This window comes from Furipterus horrens, unplaced genomic scaffold (assembly GCF_987537825.1).
Source record: "Furipterus horrens unplaced genomic scaffold, mFurHor1.1.pri manual_scaffold_13, whole genome shotgun sequence".
Taxonomy (NCBI): Eukaryota; Metazoa; Chordata; class Mammalia; order Chiroptera; family Furipteridae; genus Furipterus; species Furipterus horrens.
Window position 1 is genome coordinate 13265358 of NW_028327183.1, and position 22190 is coordinate 13287547.

The following is a 22190-nucleotide window of genomic DNA, read 5'->3' on the forward strand; positions in this document are numbered from 1 at the left end:
CACCCCAGGCAAGGAAGGCAGAAGATGATAAATGGCCATCGATCGGGTGGCAACCATGGGGGGCAGGCACACCCACAATTACTCTCCTTTGCTAATGACCCCATTAGCCATTGAATCAAACACAATTAGGGGATATGATGATTCTGTGGTTATTTCTTGGCCAATACCTGTTGGCCTGACCCATGTTGTCAGCCAAGAGATGGAAAGCCCTGGCTGGGTGGCTCAGCTGGTTGGAGCGCTGTCCCGTACACCAGCAGGCTGTGGGTTAGTTCCCAGTCAGGGCACATACAGGAGGCAATTATCAATGTTTCTCTCTCTCTCACTCTCATCCTTCCTCTTTCTCTAAAAATCAACAGAAACATACCCTCAGGTGAGAATTAGAAAAAGAGAAAGATGGCAAAGAGAGCAGCAAAGACCCCCTGTTTCAGAATAGGGGAGCCCAAGGCTCTCAGCATGTCTACTCTCCCTGCAGCATAGGCCTGGTCACACTTAAGGATGTCAGCGGTGAGCGGGTGAACTTTGGCAGGTATATCAAACAGCCCCCCTTCTGGGAGGCGGCAGGTGCAGTCAAGAGAGCACCCATTTTGGAATCAGGTACCCCGGGAGCTTGAAACCTGGCTATGCAATTTTCTAACCAAGTGACCTCAGGGAAATGTCACACCTGCCCAGGGCCAGTTGCTTCATGTGTAAACTGGGGGTGGTTATAATTCTGTCTGGCAGGCTGCTGTGAGCAGACACTCCATGGCCCTCTGCTCTGCTCTCAGTCCAGCAGAAAGCCCAGAATTGCAGCAGCAGGAAGAGCTCTCTCTTAGAAGCAGATAGCCTGGAATCAAGCAAGGAAAGTGGCAACATGGCCTTAAGAATCAATCATGAGCCAGATACGGGAACCCACTGTTTGCTCTGCATCATCTCATTTCACCAGTAAGGCCACTGGAGAAGCCTAGGGAATTTCAAGATGTCCATCATCCAGCGGGAGCACACACCACAGACGTGGTTAGTGCAGGCTTGCTCTGCACTGGGCACCCTCAAGGGACCCGGCCACAAGGCTGAGCCACACAGATGCTGCTCCAAGGTCAGACTATGGCAAAGCCCAGACCAGAATCAAGATCTCCTGCCATCAAGGGCTGGACCCTTCTGTGGCCCCTGCCACTGCCACCAGTAGGAAGGACTCCTTGGAGAATCACTGCATGCCCAAGTTCACAGTGTCCTTCAAATTTCTCCAGACTCTCCAGCTTGTTTCACAGATGAGGCTGTGTTTCCCAAGGCCATATGGCACATGGGGAAAGCAACTGGTGATCTTGAAATGCAGCTGGTAGAATTTCAGGTCAGGGCCCATTTGCATTCTGGGATACTGCTCATTATCCCCACCATGCAGCTCTGTCGGAAGCCCACAGTCCACTGCGGGGGCAGGTGGAAGAAATATCTGCATAGCCCACGAGGAAACCACCTCATCCAGCTCAGATAGCAGGGTGCAGTGGGACAGCGCCCCAGCATCCCTGCTCCTCTCTTGTTGGTTAAGTAGTACCGTTTGTACTAGATGGCCAGGTGTCTTTGAACTGAAAGGAGCACTTCTGAAAACCCTTCAGGGTGCCAGAGAAATAGTCTTTTTCCACATCAGCAGTCTACCCGAGGCAGGCTCAGCGAAAGACAGCAAGTATCACTGGCTGCTGCAGGGGGGCGGGAGCAGGGCGCGGTGTGATGGTAAGATTATGAAGCATGAGGTCAGGCAAGAGAGCACAGCAAAGAAGAGCCTCCCCGCTGTCAGGCAGAGTCACAAATAAACACTTGCCAGTGGTAGAAAATTCAGCTTTTACACCTGCAAGATGGTCAGAAAGGGTCCATTGTCTGACGAGGTGAGACAACACAGGTTCAGGCCAAGAAGCACCCAGCCGTTTACATGCGCATACAGAGCAAGAGGCCTGCAGCTCGGCCTCAGTCTTTTCACCCTGGAAAATGAGCATAAAGCAAAGACCCGAGTGTTTAGAGGTGATGTTTCCTTGTGACCATAAAACTGAAAAGCCCAGCATTGCTAGGTCTATTCATCTATTGGACAAGTATTGAGCACCAACTATATACCAGTACCATGCCAGGCACTGGGGCCTCAGCTATGAATGGTGCAGGCTTGCTCCCCATCTTTATGGAATTTAAATTTTAGCATGGAAGACAATCACAGAGGAATGCAGTTATAACAGGGTGGTGGCCTGGTGTGCCTGTGAGCCAAGGAAGGAGGCGGTAGGGGCTATGGGGATGGCTGAGTGGCTAGAGTGACCAGCATGGTAGGGAAACTGGTTCCATGCAGCAAAGTTAGGCAATTAAATAACGATGTTGAGGATAATGAGAGCCAGGTTTCTGCTGGTCAGAGAAGGGATTTACAAACACTGGAAGGGAGATCAGAATTGGAGACACTGAGGTGCTGGATTGGAAATAAAGGTATTGATATCAATTTCTATTTTTAAAATATATACATGAATAGATATGGAAACCTATACAGATCCATGACTATCAAGAAGGAGTAATTTTTTCCCTTGTGGGATAATTGGAAAGTCTGGAGATATTTTAGTTTGTAACAACAGGGGTATGTCTACTAGCACATAGTGTGGGTCAGGCAAGTGATGCTGCTAAACAGTCTATAATGTGCAGGACAGCCCCCACAACAAAGAATTATCCAACCCAAAAGGTCAGAAACCATGATGCAGGTGTAGATGTGTGTAGATGGACAGCTAGTGAGATGTGTGTCTATATGTATATAATAATATATAGATTTCCTAGCTCGGTTAGCTGAGTGGACCCAGGAGCAATGACATGCCGGTAGCTATGAACAGATCCATGACCCAGATCTTGGTTTCTGAATACCATTCTCTACTCAAAAGAATGCAATTTCCATGGAGAAATAACTGATTTCTAACTGGGGTAGGAAAAGTACAAGATGAGCTTGGAATATCTTTCTATGCCATAAAGTAAATACGTGTTCAAAGAGTGATGATGATGTGTTCAAAAGAACACGAGGAGCCAGCTTGAAGAATCTCCCACTGGCCAAGTCTGAGACAATTTGAACATCAAAATAAATAATAATAGGAATGTATTTAACCCATTGAATAAAATATGAATCCATGCTTCCATATTGACATAAACAAGAAACTAACAAATAAGAAAGGGAGAAGGGGAAGCTTTTCCTTACATTAGAATACCAACTAATCAATGGAGAAAAATTATGAAAGTAGAAAATTACCATTGACAACCATCATTGTGATGGTTAATTCAACAGGAAGTATCAATAGATGCCAGGACTAGTGCAGGATATTGATGTCACTTCAGAGACTCTCCCCACCAAGTACTTTTAAATTATGAATGAACATTGGCAATTTCATTGTAGAGAAAGTTGGCAGACACCAACTTGACCAGGTGACCAAAACTGGCACTATGAAGTGTGATAGGTAAGCATGGTGTGGCCCACTGAGAAAAGCATAGCTCCATTTCTCTGGTGTTTCTCCCGAAATGGACAGCTAAATTCTGATCATGAGGAAACCTTGGACAGAACCAGGCTGAGCAACATCCTATGGAAGAAATGTCAAGTCATTAAAAACAGGCAGACTAAGAAATGATTGCAGATTGGAGGAGACTAAGTTGACATGTCCAATTCATGATGGTGGGCTGAATCCTGGACCCGAAAGTGGATGGATACATTGTTGGGGCAGTTGGAGATATTTAAAATAGTACTGGATAGCAGTACCCATTTCCTGATTTGGATGGTCGTTTTGGTGGCAGATGAGACAATATTCTTGTTTTGAGAAAATGTATTATACTAAAGTTTTTAAGGAGGATAGAGTATTGTACCTACTACTTGCTCTTGAATGATTCAGACAATGAATAATGGTAATTTGTATGTATACATGCACACATGCATATACACATACAGAGGGAGAGCAAGAGAGAGGCAAAGAAGGGAGTATGATGGAACAATGAGGTAAAAATGTTTAAAATTTATAACTTTTATGAAGTTTCAAATGATAAAGATTACACTACAAGGCATCAACAGTGGAGTAGATGTAGCAGAAAGTCAAAGTAGGGATTTGGAAGACAGGTAGGCAGATAACACCCAATCCAAAAAGAAAAAAAAAAGGAAAAGTATAAGGAGCCTCTGGGACAACTTCAAGCATACCAACATTCCTATCATGAGGGTGTCAGGAAGAGAAAGAGAGAGCAAGAAATTAAAAATATATGTAAAAAATGACAGAAAGTTTCCCTAACCTAGTGAAGGAAATAGCATACTAGTGCAGGAAGCACAGAGAGTCCAAACAAGATGAACCCAAAGAGGACCATATCAAGACATATCATAATTAAAACAACAAATGTTAAAGACAAAGAAAATCTTAAAGGCAGCAAGACAAGGACAGTTAGTTATCTATGAAGAAGGTCTCATAAGACTGTCAGCTGGTATCTCAACGGAAACTTTGCAGACCAGAAGGAATTGGCAAAAAATATTCAAAGTGATAAAAAGCAAGAACCTACAACCAAGATTTCTCCACCCAGCAAAGCTACCATCGAAAAGTACATATAAAGAGCTTCCCAGAAAAAAAAAAAAAAAAAAAAGCTAAAGGAGTTCATCACCACATAACCAGTATTTTAAGAAATGTTAAGAAATTTATTTAAGAAAGAGGGGAAAAAAGAGCAAAAATACAAATAATAAAATGGCAATAAATACATATCTATCAACAATTACCTTAAATTCTCCAATCAAAAGACATATGAGTGGAAAACAAAACAAGGCACTCACATAGGCTGTTTATAAGAGATTTACTTCAGATCAAAAGACACACAGAGACTGAAGGTAAAGGGATGGAAGAAGATATTTTATGAAAATGGAAACAGACAAACAAAAGCTGGGGTAGCAGTACTTACACCAGACAAAACATATCTGAAAAACAAAATAAACAAGCAGAACAGAAACAGACTAATAGATATAGGGAACATTTAATGGTTATCAGACAGGAGGGGGCAATAGGAAGATGAGCAAAAACGGTAAAGGGATTAAGAAGTACAGATTGGTAGTTACAGAATAGTCATGGGGACATAAAGTACAGCGTAGGGAATACAGACAATAATACTGTAATAACTATGTGTGGTGTCAGATGGGTACTAGATTTTGGGGGGTGATCACTTAGTAAGTTATATATAATGTCTAATCACTGGGTTGAACACCTGAAATTAATGTAATATTGTACATCAACTGTAATTGAGAAATAAAATTATAGTAAAAAAATATAAGAATGTGCTATATTAACTGTTTTGCAAGTTACAAAATTGTACTTATATAGCATGATACCCATATTATATACACACATATATGAAAAATAAGAAGGAAATAAATATATTATTCATGGTTATCTCTGTGTGATTAAATTATGGGAAAATTTTGTTTTTTTATGTCACTCCATGTGATCCAAAATTTCTTCCATGAACACACACTATCACTTTACAATTGGAAAATAGCATCATGTACATCATAAAAAGAAACTATAAAGTGGGTTCAAGGTCATATTTCTCCATTCAAAACTGGCCACCTAGTCAGCCAGTCACAGAACTGCTTGCCATCTGCTCAGTGGATCCTCTGTCTGCAATGAGGTAGAAAGAGCCTGGAATTCTTAGAAGTCTGGCGGCTCTGGGCTGAGTTGCGGTCCTTCCTTGGGCAGGCCTCCTTTATCTAGGCCATGTAGTTCACAGTCTCTCCAGCGGGGACCCCAAGTCACAGCACCAAACAATCAGGACTTGGAATGACTCAGACCAAAAGCATTTGCAGCCACCAGGCCATAAGCTCATTGATGGCAGCCACCGTGTATCCTCAGCCTACAGGTGGCACTTGTAGGTACCCAAAGGCATTTTTTTTAAACAAAAATAGTAATGATTTCCAATATCCTTTTACTGGAATTCTAAAAACATTTATGAAAGAATCTATTTTTAAATAGATATGTTTATTTGTTTACACAGATACTTTTAAATATAGATGCATGTAATAGTAATTATTTATATTTGCAGTTAAAATTAAGTTCTATATGGCCAAGCCCAGACAGGTCTCATGCACGTGTTTACTAAACAAAAGACAACTAGCTCTGTGATAATGAATCAGTTGGCATTGACTGAAGCTCTTAATGAAATGAAGCATGAACTGTTTGAGAAAGCAATTGAATGCCATTGTACATGCCATGAATCAACTCTCAAATGCACGTTTATTAAATCGGAATTCATAACGTTGATATTTTATCTAACAGGTTTGCTACCCTTTTGAGATAAAAAGACAGATGTTTCCAGAGCTCAACTGGAAGAGGAATGGGGGAAGGAGAAAGCAGCCAGACATCAATTAAAGAGAGCAGGCAGCAAAACACCATTACCCAATGTCTGGGTTTTGTGCCCCTGTCTTGAGGGAAAATTCAAAGAAACCTTTGCAAGTGAACAAACAGGCACTGAGGCAGGAGGCAATGCAGAGGGTTTCTGTGACCTGTCTGAGAGCAGGCAGATGCCGTGATGGTGCAAGAGGCAGCCATCAGCTTGGGGGCTCCACAGCTGATTGTCATCAAGGAAAACTTCAGTCAAGCATGAGTCTAACTAATGAAAACCCCATTTTCACTTCCTGATGCTGCCAGAAAGGTGGAGGGGAATCAGAATTCTCTTCCATTTCCAGGCTCTTCAAAGGCCCTTGCTCCCTTTCCTTGAAGCAAATATATATCACATCAATGTCACATCCTGCCACGATTGTCCCAGCCACCTCTTTGGGTGATCAAATAAAAGTGGACAGAGAAGCCTATGAAGATGTTTAGCTCTTTTGACTGCTGGTGACAGTAAATTGGTGGATCAAGGTGACATTGTCCCCCACAGCTCACGATTGTCACACTTCTTAGAGTCTCGTATTCATAAAAGCAGACCTGGAATCCTTGCGGGCAGCCCTCTTGTGCTGAAAGTAAAGGAGACCTTCCCTTTTAACTGCTGTGATGCCATGTGGCCATTCTCCTCGAAAGCCTTTCAAGACCACCCTCTGCCAGCCAGAATCAGCTCCAGCTACTGACATGCCCGTAGCATGTTCTGACACTTCCTTTGCACAGAACGCGCACCTAAATAACCGTTCTCCATTGTAACCTGATTAGATCACTGGAACTGCAGCATAGGACAATCCCAGGAGCAAACTTGAAGCCCGACACATTTAAAGAAAAATAACTGTCTTTGTCATCCTATAAGGTAGCAATGGCTTCTTCCTTTGCCTGTGTTAAGCAAAGGACATTCAGTTCCAAACCCAAAAGCAAGTAGAGAAAAATGTCCATGACGTGTGCAAGGCAAAAACTGCCAATGAACGCAGCAAGCACATGCTGCCAACCACCCATCCATCTCCTCCCTTCAAAAAACAAAAGCAAAACTGGAGCACCAGGTGTTCTGCAGGGAGCTTGTGACTCACATCAGCTCATCTCAACTGGGATGGGGGCGGGGAAGGAGCTGCAAGTCACAGCTCAGTGGCTCTGAGCCGAAGCCCTTGTCCCACCACCTGGAGGGCCTAGGAAACCACAGCTGGCTGGGAGCCACCCCCAGGAGTTTCTGATTCAGCACCTCAGGGATGGGGGGCTCCAAAATGTGCCTTTCTAGCAAGTTCCCAGGGAGTGCTGATGTTGCTGGGCCGGGGCCACAGTTTGAGAACCACAGCTCTAAGCGAAGTGAAGCAAGATAGATGTTTAAAAATAGATACTTTCGTAAATGTGTTTAGAATCCCTTCTCCTTTGTTGTCTGCGGTGCTATGCCAGCCCTTGAGTTGAACAACTGTAGTGAGACAGCGATTCACCCTCGTGTTGTTAGTCTTCTTATAGAATCACTACCGTAGGAGGGAGAAGGACACTCAGAGATCCTCCAGCCCTACCGACCACAGCGCTGCGCCCCAGAGGAAACTGAGGTCAGAGAGGCTGACACACTTGCCTGAAGCCACAGAGCAGAGGGGAAACAAAAACCCAAGGGCATGCACAGCCAGCTTAAGCCCTTCCCTCTAACTCAGCCCCACTTTCCTAAGGCGGGTGTTTGAAATCTGTGGCTGATTTGAGCAGAGTGATTTTCTGTTTACGAGACTTCGCCTCCCTGGACCAGTGGCGCCATCCTGGTTGGCTACACTTTAGAATCCTCTAGGGACCTAACAAACTATAACAACAGCAGGCCCCACTTCAGAGATTTTCATTCAACTGCTCTGGGGTGGAGCTCAGGCAGAGAATGTTTTTAAAGCTCCCCAGGTAATTCTCAAGTGTCGTGGAGCTTGAGAACTGCTGCCTAGACTGGCAGAAGGTCCATTCCCCAGGCCAGGGTTTCTCAAAGAGCAGCGGGAGTACAAACAATTCCTCCTCCAGGAGCAAGGCCCTAGGAGATTCTTAGGAACACGGGTTGAGTGAAAGACTAGAACAGAGCTATTAAAGAAAACCCAGGCCAGCATCATCAGCATCACCTGGCAACTTGTTAGACATGCAAGCTCTCTCGATCCGCACCACAGAGACCCTGGGGGTAGAGCCCAGCAATCTGTGTTTGGGCAAGCCCACTAGAACCCTAGAAGATTCTGACATACACTACCTTTGGGAACCCCTAGAATAGAGGAATTGAAAAATGGACGGAAATATTTAGTTAGAAATATAAAACTAAAGTTAGAGTCTACCAGAGAATAATGACACATTGCCCACAAGGGTGGCGGTGGGTAATGACTGTGGTGGAAGTTCAGGGTTTGTGGGAAAGGGAGGTGCCCAACATCCTTAGAACAGATGATGTGTGAAGGTGGGTGGGGGATGAGGCTGGGAGTCCCTGGGACCCTGGATGGGGAGTTACCCATTTGTCTAAGAGAGAAAGGGTTGGGGACAGCAGCCATTTCACTGGAGAGCAGACCATCATCTCCACGTGTGCAGGACACAGGTGGGCCCCTTGATCCTCACAGAACACTGCAGGTACAGCAACTCAGGTAAGTGACGCAGGCAACCAACATTCGGTCCTGGAAAGCGGACGGACGGAGAGACCCCGGAGGACCTGGTTTTGTGGCTTTACTAACCGTGAATCCTTGAGCAAGGGTCTCAGGTTCATCTCTGAGCTGAGCATGACAGCTATTGAGCAAGGGGGTTGTGACATTATACACGCAGCGGGCACAGCGCAGGACAGGGGGTGTTGACCAGACGTGATGGCTGCAGTTAGTTTCAGACGAAGAAGCATGGCCCCAATTCACCGTCCTTACCGAACAGTAGAGGGAACTGGAGAGGCGAGTAACTCACTGAGTCACAGGGAGAAAGTGGCCCTATCAGTGAGGGAAACACAGGGGAAGAGTGCTCAGTCTTAGAAGCCTTCCTGAACCTAGTCGCTGAGTGCCCAGGCTCACCCACACACCCCACCTTCACCTGGGTTCTCCTTGAGTCCATGTCTACAACCATGAGAGAAGGGAGCTACCAACAAGGAGATACGAAGGCTCCCGCTCCATAGTCCATCTGGCCTCTGTCCAGGGCCAGGGTCAATGCCACCAGCCCCCCTGAGATGGAAGACTCAGACTGCCAGTAAGCTTTCTCCAACCTGCTGTTCATGTAGCCTCTACACCCAAGAACACTGAATGCAGAGTGGCTGGCAGGAAATAAAACCAAGGGAGACTTTGGGGAGAATATTGTTTTTAAAAATATACAAAAGTAAAAGAACTCCACCTAAGGAAATTAACTCACAAGTATATGGAAGCTGCCCAAAAGCATGCTGCCTTCATTTCAGAACTGAAAGGGCACAATCTGGCTTTGAAAATGAGTGCACACAGCAGGTATGCATGTTTTAGGGGAATGTGAATACAGCCCTAGCTCCACCATGAACCTCAGGAAAGTAGCACTTACCCAGTGCATTCCATCATCAGGCATGGGTGGAGCCGCTTCCCCATATTCACATATTATTTTTATTCAATAATTAATAATTAGTCATTGTGTGCCAAGCATTGTGCAGAAAACTGAGGAACAAAGATGAATAATTGGGGGGTGGGTACCCTGTCCAGCCCTCAGAGGGTTTACAGACTAGACCGCTAGAGATAATTAATCTTATGTAATCCCCACAATAACACTTTTAAGTGGGCACTGCTACATTCCCCCATTTTACAGATAGGAAAACTAACACTGAGAGGAAAAAGCTACCTTGATGATTAAGAAGCAGAACTGGGATTTGAACCAGACCATTGTATCTTAAAACAACAATGCTAACGCTACATATATACCAGAGGAGGGAGGCAAGCCCCTCCCCCTCTTTCTAACCCTCAGGATTCCCATCAGTAAAACAAATGACTTGATGGAATAAACCCTTGGGTACCTTTTGTCTCCATCTGTGCTTCCAGTTGGGTCAAAGTCTACAGTACAAAGTATACAAATACATGTTCATGGCCCACTGGATATTAAAGCCAGTTCATCCAATCCTGTCATGTGAGACCCAAAGAGGAGAAGGGAATTGCCTGAGATCACACAGCAGAACAGTAACAGAGCAAGGACTTGAAGACCAGGTCTCCTAATGCTTGGGTCTTTCCATTTTAAACACAGACATACAAATGCACCTAAACACACTGAGTAACATTATTTGTCGTGGTTCTGTTTTATTGCTGGAAAAGACACAGAGGAAGAAGGGACAGTTTTCCCCTCCAGCTTGGGAGCTAAGGGTGCTCTCTGCTTCGAGGAGGGGCCTGGGGGGGGGACCTCTGGAAAGCATCACCCAGCTAACAGGAATCTCAGCTCTCCCAGGGCTCACTAAAGGCTAACAGAGAAAAGTCTGGCTCTTTCATTCCCCGGCCCCAGACAGAGAAAGGGGTAAAGAAAAATGCTGTAAATCAGCTGCCACATAAATCACACATTTTTAGAGTTTGCTCGTAATTAGTCTATATTCATAGTGCTATGTGGGTAGAGGTATCTGCACCCAAGGAAACTCTGAAAATCAACTTGTTCAAGTGACAGACAGCAGAGTCCCTCCCCCATCTGGGAGCAGTGAGAAAAACCTCAAGCCAGGCATCTCCATAGCCACACCTTGATACAGCTTTTCCTGCTTCCCCCAGGCTCACAGCACCTCATCTGTCTCTGGTTTATCCCTTTTCCTTTCCCAAGGGTTCCCCTCAAGAAAGCAACATTTTTATCAACATGGCTGACTTCTCAGGGATAGTCGACAACAGCAAACAGTGAGTTGGGGGGTGGGAAGAAACGGCTGCTGACCCATATTGAGAGTATTTCACACCACAAAAAGTGTCAGATATTTACCCATAGTCAGTCCTCCCAGCAGTCCTGAGAAAGAGTCACTCTACCACCTGTGACTTAATGTAGGCTAAACCCTGAATGTATTAGAGTCGTTCTGCTAAGACTGTATTCACAGAACCATCTTCTTTTGTGCAGTAATAATAATAAAAGTCATGCATACTGAAGACCAGGACTTGCGCTTTTCAAATTATATGCATATTGGAAATATAATTTGAGCCATGTGAAAACTTAGTTTGATTTTGTATATATCTAGTGAGTTTGGACTCATGTCAACAAAATTAACCAGGAAAGAAAAAACATGCTAATCTGACTTTGCTGAATTTTCATGTATGACAAATCCCAAACTGTCCTCTTCTCCTTCCGAGAAGACCTTAGCAAAGCATTTAGGGTAGGGACTATGAACATGTCACTGATAAACAAGCTTCCTGTATGTTCGAGAGAAGGCAGGTGGGTTTCCTTGCCCTCAAGAAACATGATTTGATCAGCCTTCTTAGGGTGTTGACTCCCTGCCTACAGACCCAGTCATATACCTTGGCTTAGCCAGACTCCAAAAGACCCATGCACCTAGGACAATGTGCAAATAGCAGAAGGGTTAGCTGGGAACAGATGAACTCACGTGATGTGATCATCTATATATTAGACATTTAACCTAATTCTGAATACATCTCCTGCAACTAAAAATGCCCCCCCCCCCACCTCCCAGCTTACTATAGCGGACTTCTACTGTACGTTGCTCACCACCATAGCTGATTTGTTTTTCCATCTCTGCTGCCCAGCCCAATTCCTGGTTTATAGTGTGTGTTCAAGGAGTATTGTTGGCTGACTCGGTGATTCAAACAGAAGAACTGGGAGAGTTACATCTCCCAGTGTGTAGGCTTATGCTGTTACTGTTGCTTGTTTGCTTGTTTTTTTGCCATCCCCCCTGTGGTCTAAGACAATCATCCTCAATTCTAGACTCAAAATCACAACCAGAAGGTTGTTTGAAGAGTGGGATGCCAAGCTGGGGATTTGCAGCGACACAGCAGAATCAGCTGGGAGGCCCCAGCTGGGAGGCTCCGAAGGCATAATGATGCCTGGCGCCCCACTTGAGTAGGTCTAGGAACCGGCTTCAGTATATTCTAAAGGCTTCTCGGGTGATTCTGACATGCAGGCAGGAGAGGGGTGGGGGTCCCTTAGCAGTGGGTCTCAAAGCGCGATCCCCAGAGGAGCCTTGGCATCACCCGGGCACTCGTTAGACATGTGACTGTGTGAGCCCCTTCCGGATTTACTGAAGAGCAAACACCGGGGCTGCTTCGTTTTCTTCTTTGGACAAGCCCTCCAGGTGAGTCTGGTGCACCGGAACGTAAGAATCACGGCACTGCCGCAGTGGAGGCCAGAGGCCCGTGCCCTCGGCTCAGGGCCCAGCGTGGGGAGAAGGGGCGTGAGTCCTCCCCTCCGCTCAGTGTGACATCCAGAATCTTCCTCTCTGACTGCAGGAGCTGCCGCAGCTCCAGGGCACGTATCACTGTTCTCCTGTTCTAAAAATTGCTACATCTGTACATGCACGCGCTAATAAAAAGTCTTCGCCACAGGAGTGAGAGCTTTATTAGGCATGGCGGTGCACCGCGATTCTTCCCCGCCTTCTCTCGCGCGCTCTACAGCGCATGCTCCCCAGGGCAGGCACCACCCAGCTCCGCCCACCTCCCGCTCTGAGCCAATCAGAATGGTCCCGTGCAACCTCAGGCTCTTCCAAGGGCTCTTGCTGGGGTCCGCCTTCGTCTTGGGGGGGGTCCGGCTGGCTACACTTGTTCCCTTTAGTTACAGTCACCCCTTCCCACTGCCCTCCAGTCTCAGGCTCCTGCAGCCTCTACTTGGAATTTTCTCAAGGCCAGCACCCATTTAGAGTCAAAATCCTACCTGCTGAGCCTTAGGCAGAGAAGCCCTGGGACAGTGGGGGAGCCCCCCCACCCCCTGCCCGGAAAGACCAAATGGGCAAGCAGGGCTGACAAGAGGAGAGGACAGTAATTTGCCAATCTGCTGAGAAGGAGGAAGTGGAGTTTCAGCACCAGAGAGACCTGCTGCCCACCCGGCTCCCTTCTGATGAGCTGAACGGCCTAATCACATTCTGAATCCGAGATGCGGTCTGCACATTCGTACACCTGGAGTGAAGTAGCATCAGCCCACTGGGAAGTGCTGAGTAAATCCTGAAAATGTGTGCTCTCTTGTTGTTTTTTTCCCAGGGCTTGCCCAATGCTTGTCTAGGAAGGAGGGAGAAAGGGAGGGAGGGAGGCTGGCCAGCGCCCCCACACCACCCCCGGTGTAAATAAAAAAAGCACACACATTTCTCTCTCCATCCATCTCCTGGAATCTCACTCAAAGCTCAGTGCTGGCCGGTCAGAAAGAACACAACCTCGAATAGGCCTAACATACCTAGTGCAACTGCGGGGTCTTTTCAAGACACTGTGCCTGGGGGAGCTCCCAAGACAATGATGGAGGCCCTTGGGCTGTGAAAGGGTAACAAGAAGATGGAGAGAGGAAGAGAAGGATGATAAAAAGGTGCAAAAGATGGTGTGACAAGGGTAAGTAAGGCATGACAATATAGCGTTGACATTAGTCCAGAGCTGCCATGTGCCCTGCACTCCGCTAGAGGCTTCCTATGGACAATCTCATTCACCCCAACACCAGCCTAATGAGGTGGTTCCTAGTGATGGGAACCAAGGCTCAAAGAACCTTGACCAAGGACACATGCCATGCACAAATGTCCACGCACAACTTCATGACAGTGGCACTGCCCCCAGACGGGGTTGTGCTTATCTGTTCTCACTACAGTGCAAGCCCCTCAGTGCCTGTGTCCCTTTATGTAAATGACAGTGATCACACCCGCCGCGCCATGTTGTAGCAAGGATTAATTGCATCAGTTGACCTATAGAACTCAACATAAAGCCCGAAACCTAACAAGAACTCAATAATGGTGGTTGTGATGAGAAGGGAGAAGAGGAGGAAGCATTGGGATGTTTCAGTTCACCTGCAAAGCCTCAACCTTTACCCGGGCCTGCACCTCGTTGGTATTCAGAAAGCATGCTTGGTTGAAGGCAGGCAGGTCTGAAGGTCGGCCCGGCCATGAGTCAGCTCCAGCCTTCTGCACTCACCCTGAGTTCCACCATGGTCTGCCCGCCTCAGAGCCTGACTACCCACCCCTGCTGCAGCAGGACCTGGGTTAATGCTCTCATCTCTTCTGCGCCTTTATCTTCTCCCTCTGCCTGGCCCCTTCCCAGCACTCTGCCCTCAGGGGAATGTTTGCCTGTTTGCCTCTCAATCAGGAGTCATCAGAGAGCTACTTCCTATTATACCTGGAGCCTTGGGCTCACAGCACTGAGGCAGAGTCATCCTGCAGGGGCCCCCAGGGGAGGGTCAGTCTCCCCTGCCCCTCTAGAAACACCAGACAGACTCTGCAACTGGCAAAGATGAGGGGCCAAGGAGGCCAGCTGTCAGTCCTCTCTGAAAACAGGTAATTATGGCTACCACAGCAGGTGTTGCGAGGTGTTAGAAGAGGTCAGATACATGAAAGGGAGGCTTCTCCATCCCTCCTCCTTCCTTAACCACACATTCACACGCACAGACACAGCTCACTCTGCCCCTGCAGCCAGCTGACCGGTGGGCCACCTCTGCTCATTGGCCCTCCAGACCTGCTCTCCACCCTGCCTTGGACCCTGGGGTGCTGGCGCGCCCTTGGATCCATCCCACAGGGGGCACCAAGAGATCAGAGGGTGGACCAAGAGCAGGGTGAGGCTTCTGACTCCTGGGCTCCCCTTCCAGCTGCACTCTGGTCCCGAAAGCTGAAGCTCCTGTCCTAGGCTTTGTCCGCATCGACAGCTCCCTCTAAGTTCTGGCAAACCCTTCCCCTTCCTCTTCTGGCCCAGGGTAGCAAAGGCTCCCCCGTGTTGCTAACCACAAAGCACCTCCCCATCCCTTCCTGATCTTCCCTTAACCCTGCCCGAGCTGTTATAGATACTCCATTTACTGACTTCCCCTCGATTCCCCCATCTGAAAGCACCATGTGTCTCCTTTTGGGACCCTGAACGCTAGCCCAGAACCAAGTGGGTTCACTACTGTTCACCGTCATTTGAAGCTCATCCTGCAGGACCCATCTTTTCCAAGAAATCTCCCCAGATTCAGCCTTAAAATAAATCTCTGTGCAGACTTTCCACGCACTGTTTAGCCTGTGCCACCCCCGCCTCTCATTGCCAGACCTCACCATGCCCGTACCCCTGCCCCGCAGCCCAGAGGAGGTGCAGACATTCCCCATCCCCTTCTGCATGTCTCTCAACACCTAGAGAAGCCATATGTTCTCTGAAGACTTTTAAGAAACCAGTAAACATTGCCTCCCTCACTCACTCACACCCGAGGAACATCGCTTCAGCGCTTCTGTTTTAAACACCAACAATTTTTCACACTGAACTTTGCTTAGTCCACGGCTCAGGAAAGTCTGCCTGGGGATGTTCCTGCCACAGACTCTGTTCCCACTGTCCACAGGGGGTACCTTCGGAGAACCACGGGCTATTAGGCCTTAATAAAGATCACCTGTCCCTAGGTCCTCACTTGGCTGATGGGGAACTAGAGACCAGGCTGCTAAAGGGAGGGCCCAAAAGCCACAGGTGAGTTCTTAACAGGACGGAGGCCGGCCAGCCCACTGCCTGCAGGGAGCCCCTGTGCACCTGGCCTTGTGCTGAGAACCTCACATCTCTCAGTGTTGCTCCAATGAAGGTGCCCAGACACATATGAAATGTGCTCCAGGGTTTTATGAAACCAGAGGAATAAGGTGCTGCATCTTTCTGGGGAGTCTGTTGACTTTCAAGTTTCAGGGGAGGGAAGAGAAGAAGGTTATTGCACTCAGGGCTGGGACGCGGGGAAGGCAAGGCAGGCAGTCTCCCCAGGCACAGAATTTAAGAGGACACCAGAACACAGCACGTACGATAAATGATATTTTAGCACATTGTTTTTAAAAGTCCAAATTAATGCCAAAAGATCCATGACAAAGTATCACAATTTTAAATATAGGATCCAATCCTGCATTTGCCTAACCTGCCTCACCTTATCCTGTAACCAGCTCTAATAAAACTTTATTGACAAAAGGGGTGGCCAGTTTGCCAACCGGAATTTTTAAAATATTGCATTAACATGTTGTTTGTTTCAATGACTGAGGGTTTTTTGGTGCGTGTGTCCCCTTAAATTGTGGGCCTCGGTCAACTGTGCCTCACTCTCCTCAACTTAGTGCCAACCTTGCTCACTGCAAGTCCTTTAAAATATGCAAAAATAAAGCACCCAGCTCTACGGAGGAGTGGAATACAAAAACATGTGATTTTTCAGGTAAAACAACAGCCTTCCAAACCATTTTGTGCTGTAGGAGATACCATCAGATTCCTGGAGGTCTGAGGTCACCCCCTACCCCCACCCCCCGAACTCACAGGTACTTGGAAATGGCATCGGGCAGGATTCTTTTGGTAAAGCAGGGGAATCGTTTTGTTCCACTTTGTAGCTGAGGAAGCTGACATTGAGAGACGCGCGGTGAATTGTCACATGTTACCGTGTGAGGGCAAGATGAAACCCAGGCAAAACACCCACCAGTCAGCTGAGGAAAGACACACTTGCAATGAGCCCCTTCCGTAAGTGCCACTAAAAGGAGATGAGTGAGTGACCTAAATATGCCTCCGCTAACTTGTTGGCCCGCTTCTCCCCACACCAAGTGTGCCGAGCTTCGGAAACAACAGGCTGGGCACCGTAACTGTTACTTCCGAAAGAAATTCCAGGGCTCTCGTGGATATCAAACAGCATCAGCATTATGCACAGTCATCAGCACTCAGAAAGTTCACACAGCACCATGTGAGTCTCCGATCCGATCTGACTGCCCCCCAAAGTGGCAACCTAAAACTGAAAGCTGTGACTCAGTGCCATCTACTGCCTGGGCTGCCCCCTCTCTCTGGAATGATCAACCCCCACCCCCAACCCTAGCCAACTTTGCATGAACTTCAAGACTCAGTTCACACATCAACCCTTTGCAGGAGTCTTCCCTGACACCTCTTCTGCATTTTCCTTCATCCAATTATTCCTCCGTTCCATAAATAGCACAGCATGAGGACATAGTGAGGAACAAAGAGATATTGTCTGAGCACCCAGGAGCTCAAGATCTGTCCCCATCATACCCTGTATCTTGAACCATGTTGTGACGGGATAGTGTCGTGGTGAACTCCAGTAGTCTGGTTCCATCTTCTTCTCCCCAGCTTGACAGCACCTCAAAGCCATGTCCTAACCATCTTTAAATCTCCAGGATATAGTAGTACCTGGCCCAGAATAAGTGCTCAATAAAATGTGAGACCACATGGGTGTTTATCTTGCTCTAGTGTTTCAGGTTGCTGTCTGATCACTGTGCCGCAAGCCATGCCCTCTGGCCATTTCTGCCTTTGCCCAAATTCCCACTTGGGATACCTACAGGGAACAAAGCTGCCTTCCCATCTAAATGAGCCACAGTAACCAGTTGCGGCAGGAATCTTCCCCATCGCTCCAATCAGTGCTCGGTCTTGAGCCAACTAGCCAACCGGCTGCTGAAGGATTTCAGAGGCAGCATGGCTAATCTAATAGTTTTGACAGGGAAGTGAAGGAAGAGCTCTCAGCGACCCACCCTCCTTAATGACATGAAGCCAGCACCTCCTCACGTACAGCCACGGAAGCTGGTTTTGATCCTTGCTCCCAGCCTTCCTATCCTGCCCGCTGACCTGCCCAGACAGATGAAAGCCACGCCTGCTGAATGAATAAGCAAAAGGACCTACAAGCCCACCTGCTTGGGACGGTGGGGTTTTGTGTGATTCTGCAGCAGCAGCTTCTAATGTGTACTCATGTTCCCAGATTCCTCATATAGATTTGATACTGTTCACCTCGAAATCCCATGGCGCTTCTGAATTAGGGATCAGCTCACAAGGGGCCAGGTCTCACGAATGAGCCCTCAGCTAAGTGCAGGGGGGCTTCAAGCCTGGACAGCCACTGATCGCACAGGGGAGGCCCAAGGGGTAGAGGCCCAGGGCCCCAGACCACCACACAGGGGGACAGGGCACCAGCACCTGCTCCTTTTCATCCACTAGCCAGGCCCTATTCCTCCCTGGACTCCCTGCCTCCAGTCCAGACAACCTCCCTTCCACAGATGAGCCTTTGCCAAGCACGTCCACACCCCACCTTTGCTTGTAACCTGCCCTGGGTATTGGAAGTCTTCCCCAATCTCATTGTCACACCCTAAAACAGCTAAATTTCTGAATGTTCCCCCATATTGAAATCTCTGTGTAGATTCAAGGTCATCTGCAGGCAAACCTGTCTCTTTTACGGCACAACTGACCCTCACCTACTCTCCGGGCGCTCGTGAGTGCACATGCCTGGGTGCACTCTGTCTCTCTCCCACCTGTATTTATCTGACATCAGCTGTGTGCCTGCTGCGTGCCAGGGGAAGGGAACTAACGGCTTCCTGAGCACCTATCACACTCCAGGTCTTTACTTAGTCTCCTTGCATCTTGAATCTCATTCCATCCTGTGTAGATACCACTATTCCCATTTTACAGCGGAGGTTACAGAGGCTGAGGGACATGGGCGACTTGCCAAAGGGCCCACAGAGAAGGCACATTCAGCCTGATTAATGATGGCACATTCAAACGGGTTCTTTAGGGAGAGTTTGATAAGGCACCTGTTCACATAGTTGTGGGCAGGGTGTAGGAGAAGCCACTACAGAGGGTTCAGAGCAGGCCGCCAGGGCATGTGACAATTGGGAGCCATTACCAACCACTACAGGCCTCAAATAGGGAGGGGCGGGGAGGGGAAAGAAGGGGAAGAGAAGGGAAGGAAGGGGAAAGGGAGGGAAGGGGAGGAGAAGGAAGGGGAAAAGAAGGAAGGGGAAGAGAAGGGAGGGAAGGGGAAAGAAGAGGAAGGGGAGAGAGGGAAGGGGAGGGGAGAGAATGAGAGGGGAAGAGAGGGGAGGGGACAGTTGCCAGAACCCAGAGACAGAAGTGGACAGGGAGGGCTGTGTGGCTTTGTCATAGGCGCAGCCAGCAATCAGCACCCTCAGGAAGGGCACGCCCTCTCCCCCAGCCCCCAGTCTTCCCTCTGATCTCCTGCAGGTCTCTCCATTGACCAAACATAGGAAACCAGAGGGCAAGGGGGCCAAAGGACGCTCCAGAAAGATCAGCCTCCCAAGACAAAAAGCCAGGGCCTTCCACTATTACCCAGGTGCAAAGTTCACGACCCAGTACTTGGGGACACGTAAAGTCAGTTGGATCGTCCTCTCCTCTCCCCTGGTCCTACGGTCACACCGTTCCAGTGTGTGAACATAGTTTCTTCTCCCACCGCCCACTCCAGGCCACTTACCCTCCGCCAGGGAGGGCTCTTCCCTCCTTTCTTGGAGGTCTGAGTCCTCGGTGGTCTTGTTTTTACTGAGTTGCCGCTGTGGTACAGGCCAGAACTTTGGGAAAGGGAGTAGTAAGAGGTACCCCAGCACGCCCCCCTCCCCAGGTTTCGAGCACAATCCTCTATGCCCACCGCTCAGCGGCGCAGCAGCAACCCAGCTCCTGGTGGCACTGCAGGTCATTTTCCTGGGGCCACTCAGACCCCCTTTTTTGCCTGTGGTTTGGTGCCCAGGAGATGTTCGGGCTGGCGTTCCCTGGTGGAACCCGTCCTCCCGTGGGCCCTGGGGCCGCTCAGCTTAAAGCATTCCGAGTGACCTGCTCAGAAGGGCACATGCTGTCAGCTACCACGCAGCCCTCAGTACGCCCGTGAGGCGAAGGCCCCATCCATGGAGGAGAAAGCAGAGGCTCCGAGCCACCGTTCCCAGGGAACTGCGGGGTCACGTTTGAGCATTGGCACAGAATCTAAAGCTGGGGTCCCTTCCCTTGCCCGACTGGCCACCGTTACACTGTGAGCACCTGATGTATATGCCCAGACAGACACACAGACAGAAAGGTTTGGGGACTTCTAGGAGCCAAAATTCATTTCCTTCCATGCCCTTTCCTCCTCAGGTACCAAACATGTCAGAACTGTAAAAGCAAAATGTTCTCTCCATCTTTTGCCAGGGACCCGGGACCCCAGATTTTCTTGTCTGAACTGACCAGGCTCGAGGAAGCCCCTGGAAGAGGCCCCCCCATGAACAAGCTGTGCAGCCCCATCTGATCACTCATTCCTGGGCCTTGAGACTGGGAAGAGCAGGCACCTCTCCTGGAGCGGGTCCCATCAGAGAAATGTTTGTACCTCCAGATAAAGCAGCTTCACGGAACCCCAAAGCCGCCTTCCTGGGGCCCCTTCAAATTAAAAGAGGTCCCTCTACCAATATGTCAATTAAAATGAAATATTAATAGCTGACCTCCATTATTTATTGGCTGCTTTTGGAAAATAAAATATTGAGATCCAAAGAGGATTCCAGCTCCATGCATCTCCCTCCCCTGAGCAGGCTCCACTCCCGTCACATAATGAAGAGATGAGCGTATCCGCGGCATCAGTTCAGAGACATCTGCTGTAAATGTTGATTTTTGAACCAATAAGAAGATTATAAGCCCTGTCATAAAATATCTTTGGAGGCTGTAAATTATTCAAAGCCCTTCATGGGCAGACACAGTCTCTCATGCCTCAGTGCTCCCCGTTCTGGGCAACACATTTCATTTATTAGAGCCAGAGAGGGCCTCTGCTGATAAAGCCCCCTAAATAAATAATAACCTTCCTCTCCTTCCGAATTATTTCCACCATTAGAACTTGAAATGTTTGTACCGCAGGCATCAAGGGGGCTGCCTCTGGGAGCAGCGGGTACGTCTTTATCGAGATGCTCGGTGCCACATGCCAGTCACCGCCATGCTTTCCGGGGAGCAGGGCGATGGCCCAGCCCTGGAGGCCAGCTCTCGGGGTTCATCGTTACAAGTTCAAGCTGCAGGGCGAAGGGAGTGATGTGATGAAAGGGCTTGGCGTCCAACCCAGCTTTGCTATTCAGTCTCCGCATGAGCCTAGGCATGTCATTCAACCTCTTTAGAGCTGAGTCATACGGGACGGGAGGGAACAGTATGTGCAGAGTCTGGCTCATAGTAGGTTCTCAGTCAGTATCAACCACAGAAGTTTTAAAAAGGAAAAGTCCTCTGTGTTTTTACCACAGTTAAGATTTTGGTGTATTTCTCGCCCTGACTATTGTGACTCAGTCGGATGGGCATCGTCCCACAAACTGAAAGGTCCCCAGTTCGATTCCTGGTCAAGGCACATGCCTGGGTTGCAGGTTCAGTCCCCAGGCAGGATGTATGCAAGAGGCAATCAATTGATGTTTCTCTCTCACATTGTTTCTCTCCCTTTCTTTCTCCCTCCCTTCCTCTCTCTTTACAATCAATAAAAGGAAAAAATTAAACATTAACCAAATTGATGGCTGTGGCATAGGCCCCATGGGACACACTGCTTCTCAGCTCATCAAGACCTGGAGCCTCAGAGCCTCCTGGACACAGCTGCCTGCCCCAAAGAGTACCTAGAGCAGGCCCAGCCTTTCTTTGTCTCTGGCCTTTGTTCCTACAAAAGCCAGATAAACCCTACCCATCCTTAAGGCTCAGTTCAAATGCCATCTCCTCCTTGAAGCATCCCATGACTTCCTCACAGGGATTCTTTCTTTCCTTTTATCCTTTCTCACATATTTATGGACTGCCCGTCTGGTGCCAAGCACTGATCTGGCATCTCCTCAGGTACAATCTTGTGCAATCTTCATTACAACCCTGCAAGGCAACTCCTAGCACCATATTTTATAGAAGAGGAAATTAGGCTCAGGGAAACCAAGTGTCTTGCTCAAGTCACACATTGAATAAGTGATAAGGTCGAGATCTGAACTGGGTCTGACCGGATTCCAAAGCCCACACTCTTTCCTTCCTTTTCTTTTCTTTTCCTTTATCTTTATTGTTGACACTATTACAA

At 48.1% G+C, this 22190-nt stretch overlaps 1 long non-coding RNA gene across 1 annotated transcript in view; it reads right to left on the reverse strand.

Moving 5' to 3' along the window:
• Positions 1-22190, reverse strand: part of LOC149994037 (uncharacterized) — a 425899-nt gene that overhangs the window by 265782 nt on the left and 137927 nt on the right. The gene's annotated exons all lie outside the window — the stretch shown is intronic.